The 22,329-nt window shown below is 44.7% G+C and overlaps 1 protein-coding gene across 1 annotated transcript in view; it reads right to left on the bottom strand.

Annotated features, from left to right (window-relative positions):
* The window catches only part of jade2 (jade family PHD finger 2), a 180,979-nt gene extending 166,768 nt beyond the window's left edge, over positions 1 to 14,211 (bottom strand). The window contains exon 1 of the mRNA XM_041951897.1: positions 14,082 to 14,211. The gene's annotated coding sequence lies outside the window, so the exon portion shown is untranslated. The remainder of the gene's footprint in view (positions 1 to 14,081) is intronic.
* Positions 14,212 to 22,329: the final 8,118 nt, after the last annotated feature.

The following is a 22,329-nucleotide window of genomic DNA, read 5'->3' as shown; positions in this document are numbered from 1 at the left end:
CACAACCTTGTGCTATTAAAGCTTCAGCACAGAAACCCAGTTTGGATGTTGGAGGGAAAAGTCGGGTGAGAACAGCTGTTCCTTGCTCCAAGACTAATAGTGTCTACTTGATACATGGCTGTTTCGGGTGTGCTCACACTCCCAGCATGTTTATAGCAGCTTATTCACACTGTGGAGCATTTTTCTTCCTTTTAGTTTTGTTCATTCGGGCAGGTGAGAACAATGCCAGTCAAGCTGTGGGAATCCACACCTGAAAATCTCCCTCAGTAATCAAAGTCAACTGTGATGTGATTAAATCATATTTAACATAATCCCGTCATGTGATAAAACCTCTAATCTCGTTAGATGGCAAAAACTTGATGCAGCAGAATAAACGAACCCTTAATTTTGGATCTATTTAGATCTCACACGAAAGTCCAGGGTTTAGCTCCCTGATCTGGCTCTGAACCAGCGCAAGTCTCTGAAATGATGCGATGGGCTGGTGGCCTGTTCAGGCAAGGTGTTCCACCCAGTATATGCTTGGACATGCTTCAAACACTTTAGCGCTAATTAGGTCTGCAGAAATGTGAGAGCCTGGAAGCTGTTAGTGATACACAAGTTTTGAATAATGTGATTTTCTAAAGCAGTTCATGTTGTTACATAATAAGATGTGGGGTTGTCCAAACTGCCCAAAAAAGCCAATTAAATATACTGGTTCCTTTTGAATCTGTTTTTGCTTGTTATGTCCATAAGAGGGAAACCAACACAACGGCAGACATGCTGCTCGTATATTCTTTGAACATACACATCTACAGAGATCTACATACCTTCACATCACAAAATAAATAAATAAAATAACATCCTCTACTGTGTTGTTGAATTATACTCTCATTTCAGCTTTGACTGCATTATATTTTCAGTTATTAAAAGTGAAGCTAATTGAAGACTTTAATGTCCCGGACAAACAGGAGGAATTCCAGTCAAATATTATCTGATTGTGGACCCTGTTGTCCCATGTTTTAGTGTCCAAGTGACTAATCGAGAGAACAAGCTTTTTCAGTATTGAACAAGAGTGCTGCAGCCGGCAGCCATGAAACAGGCTGCAGTGTTATCCGTCCAGGTTTTCGCACGTCGTCAATGTACGTCCACTAGAAGTGTTTGTTTTTGCCACCGACGGGCTCAGGTTGTTATTTTAAGTGTCTGACGGCATTAATGAACGGTTCCCTGCGGAGACACCTTCTTGTTAAAGAGTAAGATCTGTTTTGTTTAACCAGAAGCAGCTGCTGCATCGCTCTCGCCAAAGCCACCAGACTCCATTCACAAAAACAGTGATTTTATCATCGGAAAACTGAACACGCTTCATTCAAAAACGAGACAAAAACAAAACATTCTTGGTTTGTCTTTTCACCATTCCGACAATCACCACTAATTCTGGACTGGTTGAAATAAACTCTTAATTCTCCGAATCAGAGAAGGGGCGAGAGAGAGGGGGGGTACTCCTGTCTGTTTTTCCACAATCGACTACACTGATATTTTTACAATTCGGACATAAATTTGAATTGAGAATATTGGTTGACAGCCCTAACAAGACGTCAACAAATCAGACCACATGTACGCACTCTGCAGAGCCTCACGAGGAACACTTCACAGCATCTAGCCGAGTGTGAAGGAACAGGTTTATTACTTCAGCTTTACTCGAGCAGCCAATGAAACTTCATCAGTGTCATCGCCGGGGGAGCAGACGCCGCTGCAGCTGAAAACGGGAAATAAAGTGTCACAAAAAGCGCTGTTTGGTTTGGGACAGCAGCATACGGTCTACCTAAGGCAAGAATAAATGTGTTGAGTAGTATTACGCTGCAGTCAGATCGCAGCTGTCAATCAAACTGGGCCATCTTTTTAGATTTTCTGTTAACTTTCTTTGGAAGTTATACCAGCTCCTGGGATATTTGCTCTGAACAAACCCTGCTGCTGCTGCTGAAACCCTCTCTGATGATAAGACAGCGCTTCCCAGTAAAGCCCTACCGGATACCTACTGTGTACAGCAGCTAAGGCTGCAACAAACAATGATTCTCCTCGCTGATTTGTCTCCAGATCATTTTTCCGATTCATCCATTAATTGTTTGATTTAGAAAATGCCCAAAACCCAAAAGATATCCCATCCACAGGGATAGAAAACAGAGAAAAGCAGCACATGCTCACCCCGCAGAAGCTGGAACCAGCAAACGTTTGGCAGTTTTGCTTTTAAAATTAATCTATAATCCAAATTGTTAGCAATGAATTGCCTTTCGACTGATTATTCCATTAATCAGCTAATGGTTTCAGCACCACACTGGCAGCAGACTCAACCATGACTGTCTTATCGATCAGACCAATACTACGCATATTTGTGCAAACATGATAAAGATTATTCAATTTAACAATCTGCTTTGTTCGGAATCAGAAAAGACAGGATGTTTGCTGGACATTCTGTCTGTCTCTCTGTCTGTCTTCAAGCTTCCAAATCCGTCTGATTGACTGTGTCCCATTTGTCATTCTGTCCATCCGTCTGTCTGCCTGTAAGCTTGCCATCTGTCTTTCTGTCTATCTGACTGCTTGACTCTTTGCCTTTCTGCCCGTCTACCCATTTGCCTGCCATCTGTTTGTCTGTCTGCAAGTATGTCACCCCTCTGCTCGGCTGTCTGTCTCTCTGTCCGTCCGTCTGTCTGTCTGTCCTCTCCCCCAGTCAGCGCTGTAGATGACGGTGCATTTACTTCAGCTGAAGCAGTGTTGTGGTTCGGTGTCTTTTTTCAGCACTTTGCAGCACTTAAGGTCAGCACACTACAACGGTTGCCATGATGGTGATCTATTATTAAGAGACTGTAGCTGCAGAGGCCCAGCAGGCAGCGCGCACACACACACGCACACACACACACACAGAGTACTCTCTCGAGATGAGTAGGCAGTCTGGCTGTCAGGACATTAAGTGAATGCCGGAACATCTGGACACACACACACAAAGACAGAGATGAAAACACACACGTGGGGTTTTTTCAATTGTGTTGATGATGAAGGGGCTCTCTAGCTTGCAGTATGCTTGCGCGCACGCGCGCGCACACACACACACACGCGCGCACGCACACACACACACTAAAATGACACAAGCATTAACAACAAGAATCTGTGGAAGTGAAGCAGTTTGCCAAGCAGCATGTGCACGCCCGCCCGCACGCACGCACACACACACAGGAAACTGGTCGGTGCTCAGAGCTCCTTGAGGAGCCAGAGGTCAGTCAGTTTGATAAAGAATCCTTGCATATAAATTGCTTCATAACAAGCCATCTCTCTGAGGTAGTGCTGCATCTGTGTGTGTGTGTGTGTGTGTGTGTGTGAAAGTGTGTGTATGGAAACGTGCATACCATTGCATTTATTGTGTGTGTTCATTTATTGGTGTGCCCATGTGTGTGTCTCTTTCTTTCACCATGATCCTGATATTTGTGTGTGTGTGGATTGAACAGACTAAGACCAGCCTGCCTGGGGAACAAAAAGCCTAAAAAAAGCCTTTGGCAACAACCAAACCAGGAAAATGCAGAGCTGCTCCCTCTTCACTACTTCTCTCCTTCCTTTTCCTGTCTTGCTTTCTTCCCATCACTCACTTTCTCACCTTCAAACCTCACGCTGCCTCTCTTATCTCTTTGCATCAGCATACCTTCCCTCCTCTCCACTAGCATTTTCTCTCCACTTCTCCCTCAATCACCCTTCGCCTCAGCCTCTCTCTCTATCACCTGTCACCCCTCTTCCTTCCTGTCTTCCCCCTGTTTGTTCTCATCTCCCTGACAATGAATATTTCCTCTTCTTTGTGGGGAAAAAAAAACGACAGGCAGGGTGAGATGGGATGGACAGGAGAGTGTGTGCATGTGTGTGTTTGTTGTGCAGTACTAGTGCTGTGTGTACAAGACAGCAACAGCTACAAGGCATGCAGGGAAGACTGTAACATAGACATACACAAACACACAAGTCTATTTTCACTCTCTTTCCTTCAGTCTCCTTAACCCAACCCACCTCCACACACACACACCCACAGAGCTATTTTTGGACAGAGCCGCTAGAGAGAAGGTAGGCAAAAAAAAAGAGATTCACACCGACAGAGTTTGACAGGTATAGAGAGAAAGAGCACCAAAGAAAAGAATCACAAAGATTTATAAAGTGAGGTTGAGGGACCAGGGAGAGAAAAGACAGAGAAAGAAAGAGAACAGAGAGACAGACAGATGAGAGGGACAGAGGGAGACAAACAGGAATGGGGAAATAGGGCAACTATTATGAATGAGCAGAAAGAATGGAAATGTCAGGGTGCGTGTGTGCGCCTTGGAATCTGTGTGTGCGCAAATGTGTGATGTCGGGTATCCAGAATTTACCTCGACATCAAACGCATGTGCACACACAAACGTGGACACACACACACACAGACACACACACACTGTAAAGATGCATGAGCTCGCCAAGAAAAAAAGAGAAGAAAAACACATTTGACACACATCGCACACATCAAACATCCTCATCAGGGCTGTGCTAACAGGTGTGCAAGAGAGAAGAGACTGCAACCTACTCACACAGTCAAACATGAAAGGTAGAAACACACACACACGCACACACACACACACATTTCTCTTGCTCAGTATATGGATAAAATAGGCAGAAAGCCATCCTTCAGCATCCTGTCATTCCAAGAGGAAGACATTTTTTGGTGTGTTGTCTTGAAGCACTGTTTGGGGACAGGTTTTATACACCCTTCTCCCATTTAGACATGTCACTTAAAGTATGCCAAGATGATTTCCCATCAGCGAGTTATCCGACAGGTAAGTGCTAATAAACTGGCCAAACATGGCATCTTTAAACAGCGAGAGACACCTGGAGACTTTTCTCTGCTGCATGCCAGGTTTACGGTTTAGACTACTGAAGCGGTGTATCTGTTCAGTGCAACGTTAAGCCGCAAATGTGTTGCTACGTCTATTAGTCAAATGACTGATTAGTCGATCAACAGTAAATTAATAGTGAGCGATTTGAATAATTGTTCACCCAAGTCATTTATCAAGCAAACATTTGCAGATTCCTTCTCGTCCATCATGAGCATTTGCTGGTTCTCTCTGGCTAGCATGTAGCGGCATGCCGGGCCGGCGATCCACCACACAGCTCCCGCCTGAAATACTTCAGAACTAGTACACAGAGCGCCGTGACATTTTGTAGACACATTCATGATCCCCAGAGGATGAAGCCTACTGACTCTGGTGATCATCTGACTTTTAATCGAGTTTAAAATGTTAATTTGTCGAGCACCAGCAAGTGCAAAATCAACAACACTCCCATCAGCCTCAGGTGCACTTTGGGGTTAGTGCTACTTGGCAAATATCAGCATGCTAACATGCTAAACTATCATAGTAAACATATCTATATTGTGAGCATGTTAGCATGCCGACGTTAGTATTTAGGCGGGGTGTGAAATCTATTGTTCAAATATTGGTTCAATTTTTAATATGCTTTTAAAAAATGCATATCATGATGAAGGAACTATTCTGACTTATTCACGCAATGACAGCATACCGTAACACATAGCAACAACAAGCATGGCTGAAAGCAAAAGTAACAGCTAGAGGCTGCACGGTGCAGGAGTTAGTTCTGTAAGAGGTGCAAGAAAACTGCAACGACAACAACAACAACAGGTATGATACCGACGTCGGGCCCTTTGCTGCACCTCATCCCCTCCTGTCTCTCTTCAGCTGACACTATCCAATAAAGGCAAAAAGCCAAAAGCATCATTTTGAAAAAAAAAAAAAAAACAGCTAAGCTTCTACATTTAATCAATACAACTGTCTACAGCGGCTGCGAACAGCTCACGTTTCACTCGCGTTGGTGACCTCAACTCCATTATGTGCATGAACGCATCTTGTGCGGACACCAACGGAGGACCGAGGCTGCTGCTCTGCGAACATGCTGCCTTCAATCTGCAGCTGGCGCAGATGTTGTGTCGGTCTTGTTGGTCAGATAAAAGAAGAACTTGTGGTGACAGTTTTTCACAATTTTAGAGAACCAGCAAGGAATGAATCAATTGAGAAATAATCAAGATGAATAAATAATGAAGGCAATCATTGGTTTCAGCTTTAAAATGTGAGAGAATTACACTCCGGGTTCAAACTGCTTCAGAAACAAGATTTCAGTATCTTGAAAGAAAGCAGAATAAAGCCGATCACTGCTGGACCCTTGATTGAACACATGGTCACACTGCAGACGCAGTGGGAGCTGCAACAAAAAGGTGGAAAAACCACAAATAAACCTGAAGTGCGCAGACAAAAACCCTGACATACAGCTGTGCTTAACTTGTCAGCCAGCTACTTTAATGCTGCGCTCACGACCTCGCTCAGCAACACACATGCACACCAGCATCTCCTGACTGACTGGAAGGCTCAGAGCCACTTAAGAGCAGTCATGAGTCACTCTCCGACGCTGATATCACCATCACCATTCCCATCAGCCCTCTCCCCTGTGGTCCTCCCCGCTGAACGCTCCGTGGGGAGCCGCTGGATGGAAGAAAGCTTGCTCCTTATGTCAAACACAGAAGACTGTTGTCTCCGTAAAGTGAATTAGTTTTCTGGTATTACTCTCAGGGGAGCAAAGCTACCTTAAGTGAAGTGTAAAACAACACAGAAACGAAGAATAAATGCCCCCTGCTGGCTGTAGCGTGGTTTAAATGATGAATGCTAATGATGCTAAGAACCTAGCTCGGTCCTTCAGGGAAAATGAAACATACCGTTCATCGCAGTGTTTCCCCACAGGTACTCTCTTTAGGTTTTACATGTAGAGGGAGTATTAGTATCGTCAGATTTTTGTCTCCTTTTTATTTTAAGCCTTAAAATAGCCTTAAGTTTTACAATGTTTCAGGTCATTCAAATGGGTTTTATTTTGGTGGCATTTCCACTGATTTTTAAATCAAGAAGCCTACAATCTTCCAATCAAAAATAAGCAAACGAGGCCAGTGTCAGCTTGGTGTCTTCTGCATGCCGTGCAGGTTGAACAGTCTCTGTATTTAATGCTTCTCGGTCCCTGAAAACTTACAGTATTCTCCCAGTCAGCCTCCAGCTATGAATGATGGGTCCGACATGGAAACGCACCCAATCAGAGTGTAATAATATAATAACCATACTTTGACTGCAGTTGTGGAGATGTTTTCTTATGTTGCCAGGGAGATGCCACCATAAATAAAATCTGGCTGGTGCCACCGTCACAGTCTTGATGAGGCAAGTCAGCCGCTCTTTTTGAGCCAGGAACGTTTTTTTTAACAGCAAATATGTGAAACTAAGTTTTCGAGTGATTTAAATACTTTTTAATATGTGTATGTTACTTTACAATGGGCAGAGATTGTAGGTAGAGACATCATCTAATCAGTATATCGACAAAATATTAATAAGTCCCTGTCCTTCAGAGTACTAAAGGCTTCAACACAGCAATTGTCCAGGTTTGCAGAGGTTTATCACATCTTGCAAGTTTAAATGCTTTTCTTCTTCAGACGTGGTGAGACAATACATCATACAAACAAGTTCCTTTTATGCATAGCATGCACTTATGCGGCTTCCGCATGTGGAGGAAACATAACAGATGCTGGCTCTCAATGTTTTGAGTTTTGCTTACGGTAAAGAATAAGGATTGCGTCCTCAATACAAAACACAGACCACAACTTCTGAGGAGAGTACAGAGGATGGAACAAAGTAGGCAAGGACAAGTGAAGGCGTGAAGGCGTGAAGGGAGTGAGCTTATGTCAGGAAGAGGAAATGAAAGGAATTAAGGAAGAAACACTGTGTCCTAAGCCATGCACACACACACATACTGTATGCTGGCACCCAGTATGGACACACACTTATGCACACCAACCGAAGAGGCGTCGGGCCAAACAAACGAGCCACAGAAATCAAATAGATTTCCTTTATCACCTTGCTGGCTCCAGCCACCAGAACATTAACACAATATTTATTGATGCTGCCACTGCTCCTGCTGCTGCTGCTGCATCATGGGAGCGGGAATGAGAGAGCAGAAAACAGAACAGAGGGAGAGCGAAAGAAGAAATGGATAAAGAGAAAAAAAAAAGGAGGAAGAGGCTGAGGTCCAAATAATTTTCCAACTAAGCCTCCCGCTCTGTCTCCTGAAATCTGCTGACAAACAATGAAGGAGGTGAGTCGGAGCCAGCGAGGCTGGGGCCCTGCCAAAAAGCCAGGAGGAGGGAGAGCAAAAGGGGAGGACAGGTGGGAGGAGGGAGGGAGGGAAGGAGAGAGAAAGAAACACAGAGATGGAGGATTGATCCATTGCTCCCGTCTCCACTGCCATCAGGAGTTCATTAGCTCTTGGAAGGGAGTGAAGGAGGGATGAAAAGGACAGAGAGATGGAGGATGAACACTGTGCCCTTCACTCCCAGCGACTGACGACCAACTCCCTGTTTATCTACCCGCGCCTCCCCTCCGCCACCACCCCTCCTGTCGTCTTTCATCCCGCACTCTCCACATCTCCTCCGCTCCTCTACCTTCTGGACCTGCTGGCTTCACCTTTCCTGTCGTCTCGTTTTTGCCTTTCTCCTCCTCCCTCCATCCCTCTCTTCAGCTATCTCGCCTGCTCATCACCTTTCAGCCTCTCTTCTTTCCTTTTGTACTCCTCTTTGCGTCACTTACTATCCAAACTTTGCCTCTGTGGTCTCAAAACTCAGATGAACAACCATTTTCAAGACATGAAAAGTAAAAATATGTGACCTCACTCCCTCTGAACCTCGGCTCTCCTGCCTTCTTTTATTCATTTTGAAATATGTGACGCTTTTAAATATACATTAAGCGCAAATGAAATCCTCAAGGATGGCACGGTGAATCAAAAGCTTATTTCCATCTCGGATCACCGGGTGTTCAAACAGCAGAGGAAGGTCTGACATACTGTTTCTGTCTGTTGTTTACTCGCCCTCTCTCCCCACAAACATACACACACCAGCTCCTGAAATTCTTCCCATCAGGAGCTCAGGCAGCATCTGTCAGCCCGTCCATCACTGCGCTTACAGCCTTCAGACTTTTTATTTTTTCCCTGAAGAAGAGTAGGAGGTAGCTGGCAGACAGAACAGTCTGACATTTAGGACGATAAAACAGAAAGCAGCTAATGGATGATGATAAATTTCAATAAATGTTTCTAGAAGAAACTTCTTTTTTTTCGTAATATCTATAATATATGAATATATAAATATATGAGTGCCATGCAGTTCATCAGGATGGACATTAACTGGACACATGCATATTAGCTCTCCTGGTTGTCATGACGACTGGAGCCCTTATTAGGCTTTCCATAGTTTGGAAAGCAAGACTACAAAAAACTACTAGCATAAATTTGACATTCAGGAGCGCCCGGATAGCTCGCCTGGTGGAGCGCCTCCTGTGCTACCGCTGCATCCCTACCACATCAGCCCAGGTTTGATTGCAACCGAGAGCCCCTCACTGCACGTCATCCCCTCTCTCGTCCCCCTTTCCTGCCTCTCTCCTGCTGCACTATCAATTAAAGGCAAAAAGCCAAAACAAGACACACACACAGGCCTCTCTTTGAAAGGGAATTATTCTCTCAGGTGTTTTTCAATTCTACTCCAATCTTATTTTCTTCCATCTGTGTGGTAATGGATGGATTTTTGGATCATTTTTGCTCTGTTCTTAAAGGCCCCGTCACACCTGCACAGGTATTTTCAGTTGCTCTGCTGAGGCTGATGGTAGGCAGAGCTCACATCAGACAGAAAAGTCAGGGAGATGTCAATCAAGCACAGTCTGCACAAACTTATCTGGAATCATGAGCAAGGAAATTAGCGATAGAGAACAAAAGTGTTTTTTGTACCAGCCGTTAAACATGTTTATTTGTGCTGTGGAGTTGGGCATGGTAACATGGGGATTGACTCGCTTGGAGCCAGCCTCAAGTGGCCATTTGAAGAACTGCAGTTTTTGGTGCCACACTCGCTTCACTTTTCAGGCCCGGAGGTTGCTGCTTGGTGAAAAATGAGGGTGGCTTTAAAAATAGGGGAAGTGGTGACAGATTTTCCACGTAGATGGTCCCTTTATGGAAGCTGTTTACTTCTTTAGCAACAAAACTTAAGATACAGACTGCAACTAATAAGTTTTGTATCATTGCCGATTCATCTGTTGATCTTTTTTGACTGATCAATTGGTCATTCAGTCTATAAATGTGATCTGTCAAAATCCCCCTTCACAATTTCCCAGCAGTTAAGTGACATATTGAAACTGCTTGTTTGAACGGACCAACAGTCCAAAACCCAAATACGTTCCATTTCCAAATCCTCACACTGGAGAAGCTGTAGCCAGAAAATGTTTAGCATTTGCGCTAACTTCTAACAGTGGCTAACGGTGCTGTGGTTTATGTCTCATTTACTGATGGGGGAAACGTGTGAAAAATAGTACAAAGGCAACAAAACATAAGCTTGGTGAGATACCCTCTAATGATATCACTGTCAACTCTCTCGCAACAACACAGACTTCACACTGAACTATGACAAAAAGAGGATCATTAATTTTACCTGAAAAACCATCTGCTGCACCAGAACAGTCACTGCTCTTATTCAGTCAGCGAGGGACGAAGACTTATGAAGCACATTCCAATTACTCCTGCAAAAACCCCTGTGAAATATGTGCACCGTTCCCTTCCTCGCCAGTGATGTGTGCAGGTGTGCAGACTTTGCAATTATCCTTATTACTAACAAGGCCGAGTCACAGCGGCACAAGAAAAAAAAAGAAAGGTAAAAATGAAAACAGGAGTCTGACGTCATCTCCTGCCCACAGCAGGTGAGCGTGCGCACACTCAAGAACCCACTAATGAGGTTCTAGGCCACAGCGGGGTCATCTACTGAAAGCAAACACGCACGGGCTAATGCATACAAACACGTCTGCAGCTTTTAATCCACCACATGGTTGGTTTCATGTTGCAAAACTTGTAGGACACGACAAAAACTGCACATGAAGAAACCAGGACAATCTCAAAAACCTTTAACATTAAAATTAGACTTTTAGTGATGTTTATAAGCCAAAATTCAACTCCTATTTATATGTGAGTCCTGTTTTATTTAAGAATTCATGTTATATTACAGTACAAGTAACTGCAATGTCCTTTATCAATTAAGTTTAAACATTTTCCATATTTATTGTATTTCTCGCTTATTCTGCCTCTTTACATTCCTCAAGAGAAGAAAAATCTAAAATAAATTATGACAAAGACAATATGTACTGGATCTGAAATTTATATTCATCGCTGCTGATATTGGAAATCAAATACTGGGATATTCAACACACAGAATCACAGCACATGGAGGTACACACCAACGAGAACACACACACACACACACACACACAAATCCTCCTCAGCTAGTAGTAATACCCTTGTGGCCAACGTGCTGGTTAGTTAGTTAGTAAGCAGAGCAGAGCACAGCAGAGAGCTGGTGACATGACAGCTAGCCAACCCGCCTGCAGGCAGTCACACACACACACACACACACACACACACACACACACACACACACACACACACACACACACACACACACACACACACACTTCTCAGTTGGTTCCCATCTTTCATATCTGACACACATTTCTGAATCACACACATAAATTTGCTCTGCAGCCTCATTTAGCTGTGTTTAAAGACATGGATGTGCACATGTGTGTGTGTGTGTGTGTGGGGCGGGGACATGCATGTGCGTATGTGAGCGGGATTGAGGGTACAGTTTACATGACGTCAGCGGTCCATTCATGAACAACACCCCTCCTCCTCCTCCTCCTCCTCCTCACTACGTAGCTGCTAATGCGATACAACGCACCACGTGGGGGTCCTTACCCCCTTTCCCGGCCAATCAGAGCTCAGCGCTTAACGCAGCAGACACAAATACACACACGCTACGCTACACCCCCGCCCATACACACGTGTGCGTATGTACACATGTGAGACTTGAAAAGGTCTGCGTGCTCGAGTTTCACATGACATGCTGTACGGGGAGAGTTGAGGCATATCATCACACACACACGCACACACACACACACACACACACACACACGCATGCGGCGCAAACGCACACACACACACTCCCTCCTGGCTGTGCTCCTAAGCCAGATGATCAGAGAAATCAAAGCAAAATCTTGATCAAGAGATGACGAGGAGAGGATGAGGGGAAAGATGGCTGATGAATGGATGAATGGATTAAAGGTTGGGGAGCAGCAGAGCAGTGGATGGATGGAGGTTAAAAAAGAAAGGATGAGATGAAGGGACGGATGAGGATGGAGGGACTGAAACGTGGATGACTGGCTGGAGGGCTGTCAGGGAAAAGGATGCAAAATGAAAACAGCTCTCATCCCTGTTCACTTGCCTTGTAAACAACCACTGTCTCTAGGCGAGAGAGGCGAGTCTCAAGGGAGGGGAGGAGGGAGAGAGATAGAGGGAGAGAGAAGGAGAGGGAGAGAGGGAGGGAGAGAGAGAGGGAGAGAGAGTAAGATAGTACTGCATCAGGAAAGATATGAAAGACAGAGAGGGGGATAGAGAGAGAGTTGTTATGCCCCCACACACCATGACTCATCTCCAGCAGGAGGAGGGTTGCATGTGTATGTGTGTGTGTGTGTGCAAGAGTTTGTCGAGAGTTTGAAGAGCATGGTACGTGCATCTGTGCTTGAATATGAGCAAGAAGCACACACAGTTGTTGGTGCGTGTGCACGATTCAAACTTGTGTGTGATGATGCACGTGTGTGTGTGTGTGCGTGCGTGTGTGATGGTGGGAAGAGAAGGGAGAGGTGGGTGGAGGGGGGGGGCTGCTGTCACAACTGGGAACATTTAACAAGTCCCCAGACGATCTCAGCTTAATTGATTCAAGGCTCGAGCCAGTTCAGCTTCGCATGTGCCATCAAAAAATTAAAAGAGGAATGTGGATAAACTGCTCCATTCATTAATGATCGGCACTAATAGGCGGACATAATATTCTTTAGAGATTCTCCAGGCAATTATAAAGAAAAGGTGGCCACAACACGCCGCTGAAAATCCCAGCAGAAGTAAATGTCCCACTTACACCCCATTAATCCTGCTGGCGTCTGACTCCCAGCATCTGCATCCACCTGTCAAGCTCTTGTTCTGCTGTTGTTTTTTTTCAGGTAAGGGTGCAACAGAAACTCCTCCAAACCAGGGATACAGACAGAGCTCTGACTTTGAGGAGGTAAACAACAGCCACTCCCCCCCTCATCTAAAGCCAGCCAGATCTGCACAGCAGAGTGCAGGCGGAGGAGGAGGAGGAGGAGGAGAGGGTGAAGGAGGCAGAGAGGAGTTGCTCTAATTCCTTGATGTGTGGATGTGTGTGGTTGCGTGCTCAGCCTTCCTAAAACCTGTGCTGCCCCCCCTCGATTCCTTCCCCCCCTTCTTTACTGGAGGAGCGAAGCAACCTGCACATCCTCCCCGGACTGAACGTTTTGTGTTACCACCCTGCTGCTCTCCACCTCACCGCCACACAACTTCATCTCATACCCGATCTACACGCGTCCGTCTATGCATCTGTGCGTGTTCCAGCTTTCACGTTTGCCTGCAAGTTACAACTCGCATTCCTTGCTACGCTGCTGCAAATGACCCTATTTGTTGCAATTAGGCGCAAAAAAATAAAATAAAATAACCATACTTGGACTCTCTCCAACTACCCGCCTCGCACACTTGATTCCCACCGGGACGCGTTCGCGTTTACGGCACAACACGGCCAAGTTTACCCGGGTAATTTCGTCTCTGCGCGTGCACGGGGGTCTGGCTTCACACGGGTTATTTGTCTTCCGTTCACTGCGACACATAAACCACGCACCCCCTCCTTGACCCACATGCACCGCTCGGGCTAACAACAGTGCGAGCGCCCCTGACTGTGACTGACAAGCCCGCTGCAAAAGTGCGTACAGAGCTGCTGCCCTGCTGCTAGCCTAGCACTGACATAGCACTTGCAGCAGCAGCAGCAGCAAAGTGGACTTCAGAGGTCCTGCAACACTCCCACTTTTAGATTTTGCCGTTTTCATCTACATATTGGTGCTAATTTTTTTTATTTTTACCTTGATCGCAGTCAGCTTCGGGTGCAGAGGCGTCCTCAATCCTGGACGGCGGGCGATTCCCAGAGATTAGGAGATCATTGGGAGCCAGGCACATGTAGTTTTACAGCGCAGGGTTTAGCACTAGTTCAGTTTGCCCACTCGGTGCCCTGGCAGGCTGCTAGCAGTGCTGCTAAACAGCCCCGACTCCGGATCCACGTTGGGTGACAGGACCGTCCCTTTCCCTCACTTCCCTTCCCCGCACGGCGCGTGCTGACAGCGCGTCAGCCCCGCGAGGACCGGCGACCGAGTCCGAATCCGAAATAAAATCCAAAAGTGGCAGCCAGGCGGAGTTGCAGCCGTTTACAAGTCAACAACAACAAACAGCGGCGCCGCCGCTGGTCCTGCTGCCGTTCACGGCTTCGCAGGCTGCGAGGTGCGCACAACACCGCGCTCACGGGAAAGCATGTCGCATTTTGCAAAAGCAGCCCCCAAACGTGGTGTCAAAATCCGACTGTTTTCCTCTCCGGTGCCAGCGGTACGGGAGGAGGAGACGGAGAGGCGAGAGGAGGAGGAGGAGGGGTAAAGGTACAAAAAAAAAAAAAAACAGAAAAAGAAAGAAAAGGATGCTTTATTTCCAAACGATGAGTCAGAAAAGATTGCAAGCCAGTTTCGCAACGTCCCTCCTTCAAAAATAAAACACTGCGCTCTCCTCGTCTTCACTTGCTGCCTTGCCTCGCTTCCACTCCTCTGCCCGGCGGACGTGCACACCGCTCTGCACGAACGCACAGGCGGGTCTTGTCTTGCAACCTCTCCCCCCCTCTCCCTTCCTCCCTCCCTCCCCCCACCCCCGGAAAAAAAAGACAACACAGAGGAAAATCAGCTCTTATCATCAGCTTGAAAACTCTTTTGGCGCCATATTTATGGCGTACTTTCAATTCACTGTTACTGCAAGCAGCACTTCCTACTCTGAGAAATGGTAGATCACTGCGCCTCGGAGAGGAGAGGACGGGGACTGAACCTTCACCTGCCAGATCTCTCTGTCAGTCAGGCTCACTTAGAGACACAAAGTGCTAAAATGGGACAGAAAAAGCTGCATCCTGTGACAGATCTCCAGCAAGCCACCAGTTTTAGAGAAAATTATATCTGGAAATGTATAGACTTATTTATTGCTGAAGGACTCAATCATGTGCAGTACATTAGCTTTCAAATATGTGTGTAAACTTGAATTAATATTTATTTTAGCTGCAGACTGAGCAGCCCATATTCAATCGCACATGTAAAAAGTGATTTTTTTCTGAAAAATGTGTCACCTTAAAAATCAGCTTAAACCAGGCATGTCCAAACTATTCCATAAAGGGCCGTGTGGCTGCAGGTTTTCATTCCAACCAAGGAGGAGCACACCAGGCTGGACTCATTTAATCAGCTGATCTCAGTCTTCAGCTGATAATTAGGTGACCTTTTGACTGGGTGCAACAAAAACCTGCAGCCACACAGCCTTTTATGGAACAGTATGAACGTGCCTGGCTTAAACTGTCCCTTGTTTCTTATGACATGTGAGTCGACTCCGCTATTTAGGAAGAATTATGCAAGCGTTCAAACTCATCCACAAGTTGCAATCCAGAGCACTCGTTCAATTTCAGTCCCAACGCGTCCGTCTACTTTGAAATGCAACGTTTAATTCTCACCATCGCCGATAACTGCTGTCAAAATAAGTGGCAGCCGGAGCTTCAGTGCAAAGTGAAGGCCTGTAGTTGCACTTTACTGTAAGTGATAATATCTCTCCACCAGTGATTGATTATCTCACAGCGTTCCAAAGGGAATGGTTGGCAAGTAAATTACCTTCCTTCACATTTTCTCTAAAATCTATATTTAAAGGGGAGGGGGGTGTTTGATCAATGTGTAATCTACTCCCATCCTCTGTCTCTAAATCACTGTCCTCTGTCTGTTTTCTAGCAGGACTACATTTCCCTCCACTCTCTCCACAGTCTGACGTTTGCAGAGCAAATTTCACTCCTCACAAACAGATCCGTCCTCATTCCCCGTGAAAACTCCCCGTCTCATTGAGTATGTGCAGCTTTGAACGTCTCCGCGGTGACAGGCGGCACGGCAGATCATCTCCGCTGCTGTAATTCATCTTCGCTCAGCTTTTTCTGGATCTAAAATGTCTGGTCAATACGCATAGATGCAGAGCCAGGAGGCACGCTGAAATTAAGGTCAGCGGCTGAGCAAATGGGACGATTCTGCTTGTATCAAACACACACATGCACTTGCACAAAAGCCCCTCCTGCACAGGCGAGGATGTCAGGTGCACCAACGCTCATATCAGCTGTATCAGGTGTCCCTCAGAAAGTGGCGAGAGAGGAGGGAGAGAGAGAGGAAAAGAGGGTGTGATGCTGTTTTGCACAAAGTGAAATGAGGCGCTGAAGGACACTGAGGAGGGATTTCTCTGGCACACATTCAAATGCAACAGCAGCATCCCACAGTTTGTCCCCCCCCTCCCTCTCCTCCACACAGCACAGGTAGGTAGCCAGCGTCCCCTGAGGAAACAGCCTGTGACCCTCTCCATGGTCGTTTTTTTAATGTAATTCAATTTCCTGTCTGATGAGATGCACACATTGTTTATTCAGGAAGCACATCCACCCAGATCTGGGTCAAGTGGTAATTGTAGTTTGTTTAATCTGCTGGCTGCACCAGATGGGTGGGGTTTACAGCTGCAGAGCATTTCAGACTGCTATCGATGCGTGGTTAAAGGTGCGTGAAATCATTATCAATTTTAAAACGTTAGAATTAATAACTAATGAGTCCGTCGCTCCTGGCCAGTAGAGTGAATGGACTCACATGACAGCACCATCACAAGCTGCAGCCTCAGACATGACCACGTCATCCAGTCAGCACCTGTCTGAGAGTGAGTCTCCACAAAAAGTGAATAGTTTCAGTTAAAGGCAGTAGGATTTATTGTTTGGTCATAACTATGTTACATTACACTGCACAGAGGTTTCCACTGTTCCACGTGTAAAATGTAGAATCTCAGCCAAACTTTCAGTAAAATCTATGGATTCGGTTTTAGACAACCAGAATAATCTCCTGCTAATGAAACATAAATGTCATCTACATACCAGAAATATCCAATAATCTCGGCAGAGCAGTTCTTCAGTACATCTGAAGTGTGGTTCGAATCTCCTTCGGCCCGTTTGTGTTGCATTTCAGGGCTGAGGCTGCCATCGTTGAACATATTCCTTCCTCTTTGCTCAGTTCCTGGGGGAGAGGGGTTGTATTTGTAGAAGTCAAATAGGACAATTAGCATCACATAAACATATAATGCAGTCTTTGCGTGAGAATATTTAACGTAGGCTCGCATTGCTAAAGTGTGTCGCCTATGAAGGTATTAAGCAGTAGTGGAAGGAGCTTAGATATTTTACATCACAATGCCGTGCAAAACATAAATAAAACAACATGTGATCATTTGCTGATCCTTCTCGACATACACGCTAATGAAAACACTGCAAGGATGATATATTTAATGTTTGACCTCATCAGCTTCATTGATTTTTGTAAATATCTGCTTATTCTGAACACGTTTCAAAGTTGGGTCAGTGGCAACAAAAGACTGGGGAAGTCTCCAAAAACACCTGTTTGGAGCGTTCCACAGGTAAACAGGTTGATTGGTAACAGGTGATAGTATCATGATTGGTATGAAAGGAGCATCCTGGAGAGGCTCAGTCGGTCACAAGCGAGGAAGGAGCGAGATTCAACACTTTGTGAACACATGATTGGATAAAGGATGTTACTACATGGGCTCAGGAACACTTTGTAAAACCTGAACCACACAGCTGCTGTCAGTTAACGCATTCATTGAGTTCATTCTAGCTTTATTGACATTTTACATCTAGTCCCAACAGTTCAGTTCAGAACCATTAGACTGGGTTTAAACTTAGGTGAAACTAACAATACACTAAAAATTGAAAAGTAATTAGTAAATATAGCTGTCAAACAAATGTAGTGGGGTAAAAGTACAATAGTCGAGGTATTAAGTGGTACAACATGTAAATGGTTCAGGTACCTTAAGTACTGGTATCTCAATACTGTACTTAAGTAGTAGTTATATTTACTTTTCACCATTTAAATTAGATTATGTTAGAAAGTTTGAGCTGCAGATATCTGATTTAGATATTTACAATATAGCCTTTCACAGGTATCCAGCAGTTTATATTTTCTTCTACCTAAAGCTAACTGCTATCTTTTAGCTACTGTGCTAAAATTGTTGAGCTAGGCTGCAGGTTTTAAGCTAACATTTGTGCTTTCGTGCATGTTGCAAAAGTTTTAGACGCATGTTGTTTTCATATCCTGTGTCTCGAAAGGCGTGTTCAGTCATTTAATGTCACAGTTCAGTGCTGGTGATGGCTTTGACTATTGTAACCACATTTTCAATCTCAACTCTACACTGAGATTCGATACAATTGATTTTACACCAAAGAAAACCTTGGGTGTGCACACACGCTCGGCCAGTAAAGCTGATTCAAAATTTTTGAAACTGCCTCTTACACATTAGTGCTTAAAACTGAGAGGTCACTCTGCTGCATGATGAGTACTCTGACTTATACTTATACCTTTAACTAGGCACATTTTGGTGGTATTGCATGAGTAAGATTTTGAATGTTGGACTTTTAGATGTAAGAGTATTTTTATATTGTAGTATTGCTAGTTTTCGCCTCCACATCTGCAGTGAGCCAACCTGCACAACACCCAGACTTCAGACCATTTTGAAGATGTTTGTACAATGACCAAAATGTCGTAGCATGCCATGCACCAACTGAAAAAATCTTTCCAGAGCATGTCTGCCCCTTATCTTTGATGTGAAGACAGTGGCAGAGCTGTGTCAAGAAGCACAAAGAGGACAAATACAACATTCGTGATTCCCTTCACATTTAATTCCCTTCACCACCCTGGGACTTTGGACTCTGTTTGGCTTAAAGTATTTCAGTCAAGCTAATTAGCTTCAAACATTTTTGTCTTTTTCTTCTCCTTCTTCTTTTGCTACTCACGGGACATAAAGTCTTCAATAAAATATGTCAGTGTAGCTCACTGGTAACATCAATCACGATCGCTCTCCCACCACCGCTAACAACTACAACACACACAGACACATGCATCAGCCAGCATTACACCATTTTTCCATGACATAGGTTGCATTGGATTTTCATAACCGCAAATAAGATCAATATGTGAACACAAAGATGACAGTATTCGTCTAGAGAGCGGTGGTGTTACCATGGAGTGGGTGTAACGGACGGATACGGCCGACTGTGGAGATGCACGCTCTGTTTCGTGGCCCCGATATCCACGTCAACTGCAATTAGGCCAATAGACGGGTATATATCCTCATTTTTTAAACGATGGGTCAGGATTCAGGACCTGAAATAGCTGGCAGGCCCTGCTGCTCCAGCATCCCTACATGTCAAGAGCACTAGTTTTAATTAGTCTGGGTCCCAGGGTGACAGACTACATTTATCACTTGGGTCCCAAGCCTAAAATTTTGAAACACCCCCTCCACAATGGGAAGCTAAAGTCAATGCAAAGCTAAGTGTCACCACAGAGATCAGAGATGCTCTTCCTGCTTCGGTCATATACAAAATCAGATCTGTTATTTAGTCATTTTTATAAATATTAGTTATTTTGTCCTAGTCAGCCTCTATGTGGCTAATGAGCTAGCTTTCCTGCTTTATCTTCTACATGCTAATGCTCACATCTAAAACAGCTGTAGGGTGTAGCTGTAATTTAACATTAGGCTTTACGGAGACGTTATTGAGCTGAGAAATAAAGCTGAGCTATTGCAGCCAAAAGGTTTGTATTTCCTACTGAGTCATTTTACCATGATTAGCCTTCTACGACTGCTGAAATGCTTTAGACAGCTCGTGTAAAATGAAGAGGCGTGTGTTTGACGGTTTATTTTTTTGACCTTTATTTAACAAGAAGTCTCGAGAGATTGAAATTCTACACAGATCAACATAAAATCAGCATTCGCAGAGGGAAGGGGAGTAAGGAGAAGAGAAAAACATAAAAGGCATCCAAACACATTAAAAATACAGGTCCATTAGACGTCTGTGTCTTTGACAGCGTCTGATTTTCCTGCACACATCATCCCCTCGTCTGAGCTGTTTTGATGTTCGGAGATAAAATATGAATTCAGTGTGATCAAGAAAGAGTTGTTTCAAATGTGGAAAATGTTTGTATTCGTCCTCCGTGAGCGTGGCTGCAAACAGGAAATAACATTAACAGGAATGATGGAAAGTATGGAACAGGAAGTAGGATGTAATAAATTTGACTTGTTGCAGTAATAATACAATTTGAATATGCAGTCTGGTTAGAGCAGCTAGCTGGTTTGAAGGTGCATTGCTTACCTTACCATCTGAGCCAACAATCCCTCCAAAACGAAACAATTCGTTCGTACCTCCAGAACAACACATGGCGGCATTTTCTGCCTTCCAAAACTCTCACAGGTTGACGTGAGAAAACTGGAAGCTTTCTCACGAAGCTGGATTGGTGCTTCTCCAGGCTGCACGTTAGCAAACGTACGCAGGTGAGTTCACGTGTCTTTAACTTATATTTCGTATGTGTCATTGTACAACCCTGTGTTTTATTATGATATCTAAATTTAACATCCCTCTCAGGGCACAGTGGGTTCACAAAGACCTTTATGTGTATCTCTACAGAAGTACAATTCCAGCTTGAGGTTTGGTCAAGTTTAGCCATGAAGACGACTTCATCAGGGTTGGGGAAAGATGGCGGTTTGGGGTTAAAATAACTGCTTGGTGAAGGTTATGGAGCAATTGTGGCAAATGTTCTTCCTCTGCTCCCGACAGGCAAAAGCATCACTCCAACAGCAAAGCTTGGCGAAGCACACATTTCAATATCCCATCAAAATGTGCACAGAGGAAAAATCAGCAAATAAGAGTCTGAGTTTGTAGCCATTTGTGGGAAAAATGGTGTAATTACTAGAAAACTGAACTATCCCTGAGTTAAAGCATGAAATTGAACAGAAATTCCACCGTTCATCATTCTGAGTCAGCTTTTGAAGGAACTCAGTGAAGGTTGACTCTGCACTCAGTGATTTTCACCCTGCAAAGTCCTGATATACACATCTAATTATCTCCTACGCCCCTGAACAGGCTTATAATGATCTCTAACAACCTTCTTTCATGCCTGTCCCACTCTCCTCGCAGTAACCTTGATACAGACACTTTACAGGGTGGGTTAATCCCTTCGCACTGGCACTGCCCCAGGACTCGGGCTGAAAGGGCTACCTGTTGTCTGCATGTTTCCCAATTATAGTTTTCTCCTGAGTAAGCATGCATTAGGTGACTCATCAGGAACGGCTGTCTGCCAGAGCCGGCTGGAACGCAGTGTATTATTTCAGCATCAGTGTATATTTCAGGCTGAGTGAGAGGGGGGAGAGCGAGGCCATAAACTTAATGGGTTAGTTCACTCAATAAAGCGGCGACTTGTATGACTTGGAAGCTGCCCAAAATATAACATACTCAGAAGTGCCACTGGTGGTTTTTCTGGGGGGAATTCGACGGGAGGGGAAAGTGGGTTTTTATGTGTGCTCACTTGTGTGTTTTCTTGTCTTTCTAGGGCTGACTCACGGGAGAAGAAAATGTCTGAGCGGAGAACATTTTAGGGGGCACGCTTCTTACAGAGGATGACTCAGAGAAATATTGTTGTTTTTTCATTTTCATTTCATTTTATTCTCCCGGTCACCGTTTAGGCTGTTATTAGTGGCACTTTTGGAGTTGTTAAGCTTGTAATGAAGGTCCTCTTCATTATTAAGGTTTTCTAGCACTAGCATGTTGAAGCACAGTTGGCGTACAGGACAGATAAAAGAAAAGAGGCTTAATTTTTTTTGGCATTGATTGAGGGTCAGTATGATGTTCTCCCCGCGGTGTAACCTTTGCCAACATGATGGTGGACTGAAGGCGATGCTTACACATTATCACATTTAGTTTATCTCCTCTCCAGGGGGTTCAGTCTCAAACAGTCCTCAGGCTCCACCTGAGCACCAGTTTAAAGGTTCTGGGAGACGCAGTGTAGTAATTACTGTTGGGGTATTAGTGTGCTTCAATCTGCTGTTCAGGTTTTCTATGATTCTATTACCATATGAAATAGAAGTTAAGATCATGCAGAGCAGCTGACATTAGTTTAAGATGGATGTATTTGTTGTGTTTTGTATAGTTTGGATGTTTGCTGAGGAGCAGGTTTCCTTGAACCGTGG

The sequence above is a fragment of the Chelmon rostratus genome, chromosome 14 (genome assembly GCF_017976325.1).
Source record: "Chelmon rostratus isolate fCheRos1 chromosome 14, fCheRos1.pri, whole genome shotgun sequence".
Lineage (NCBI taxonomy): Eukaryota > Metazoa > Chordata > Actinopteri > Chaetodontiformes > Chaetodontidae > Chelmon > Chelmon rostratus.
The sequence above is the reverse complement of the archived record's forward strand: the minus strand, read 5'-3'. Positions and strand labels throughout refer to the sequence as shown.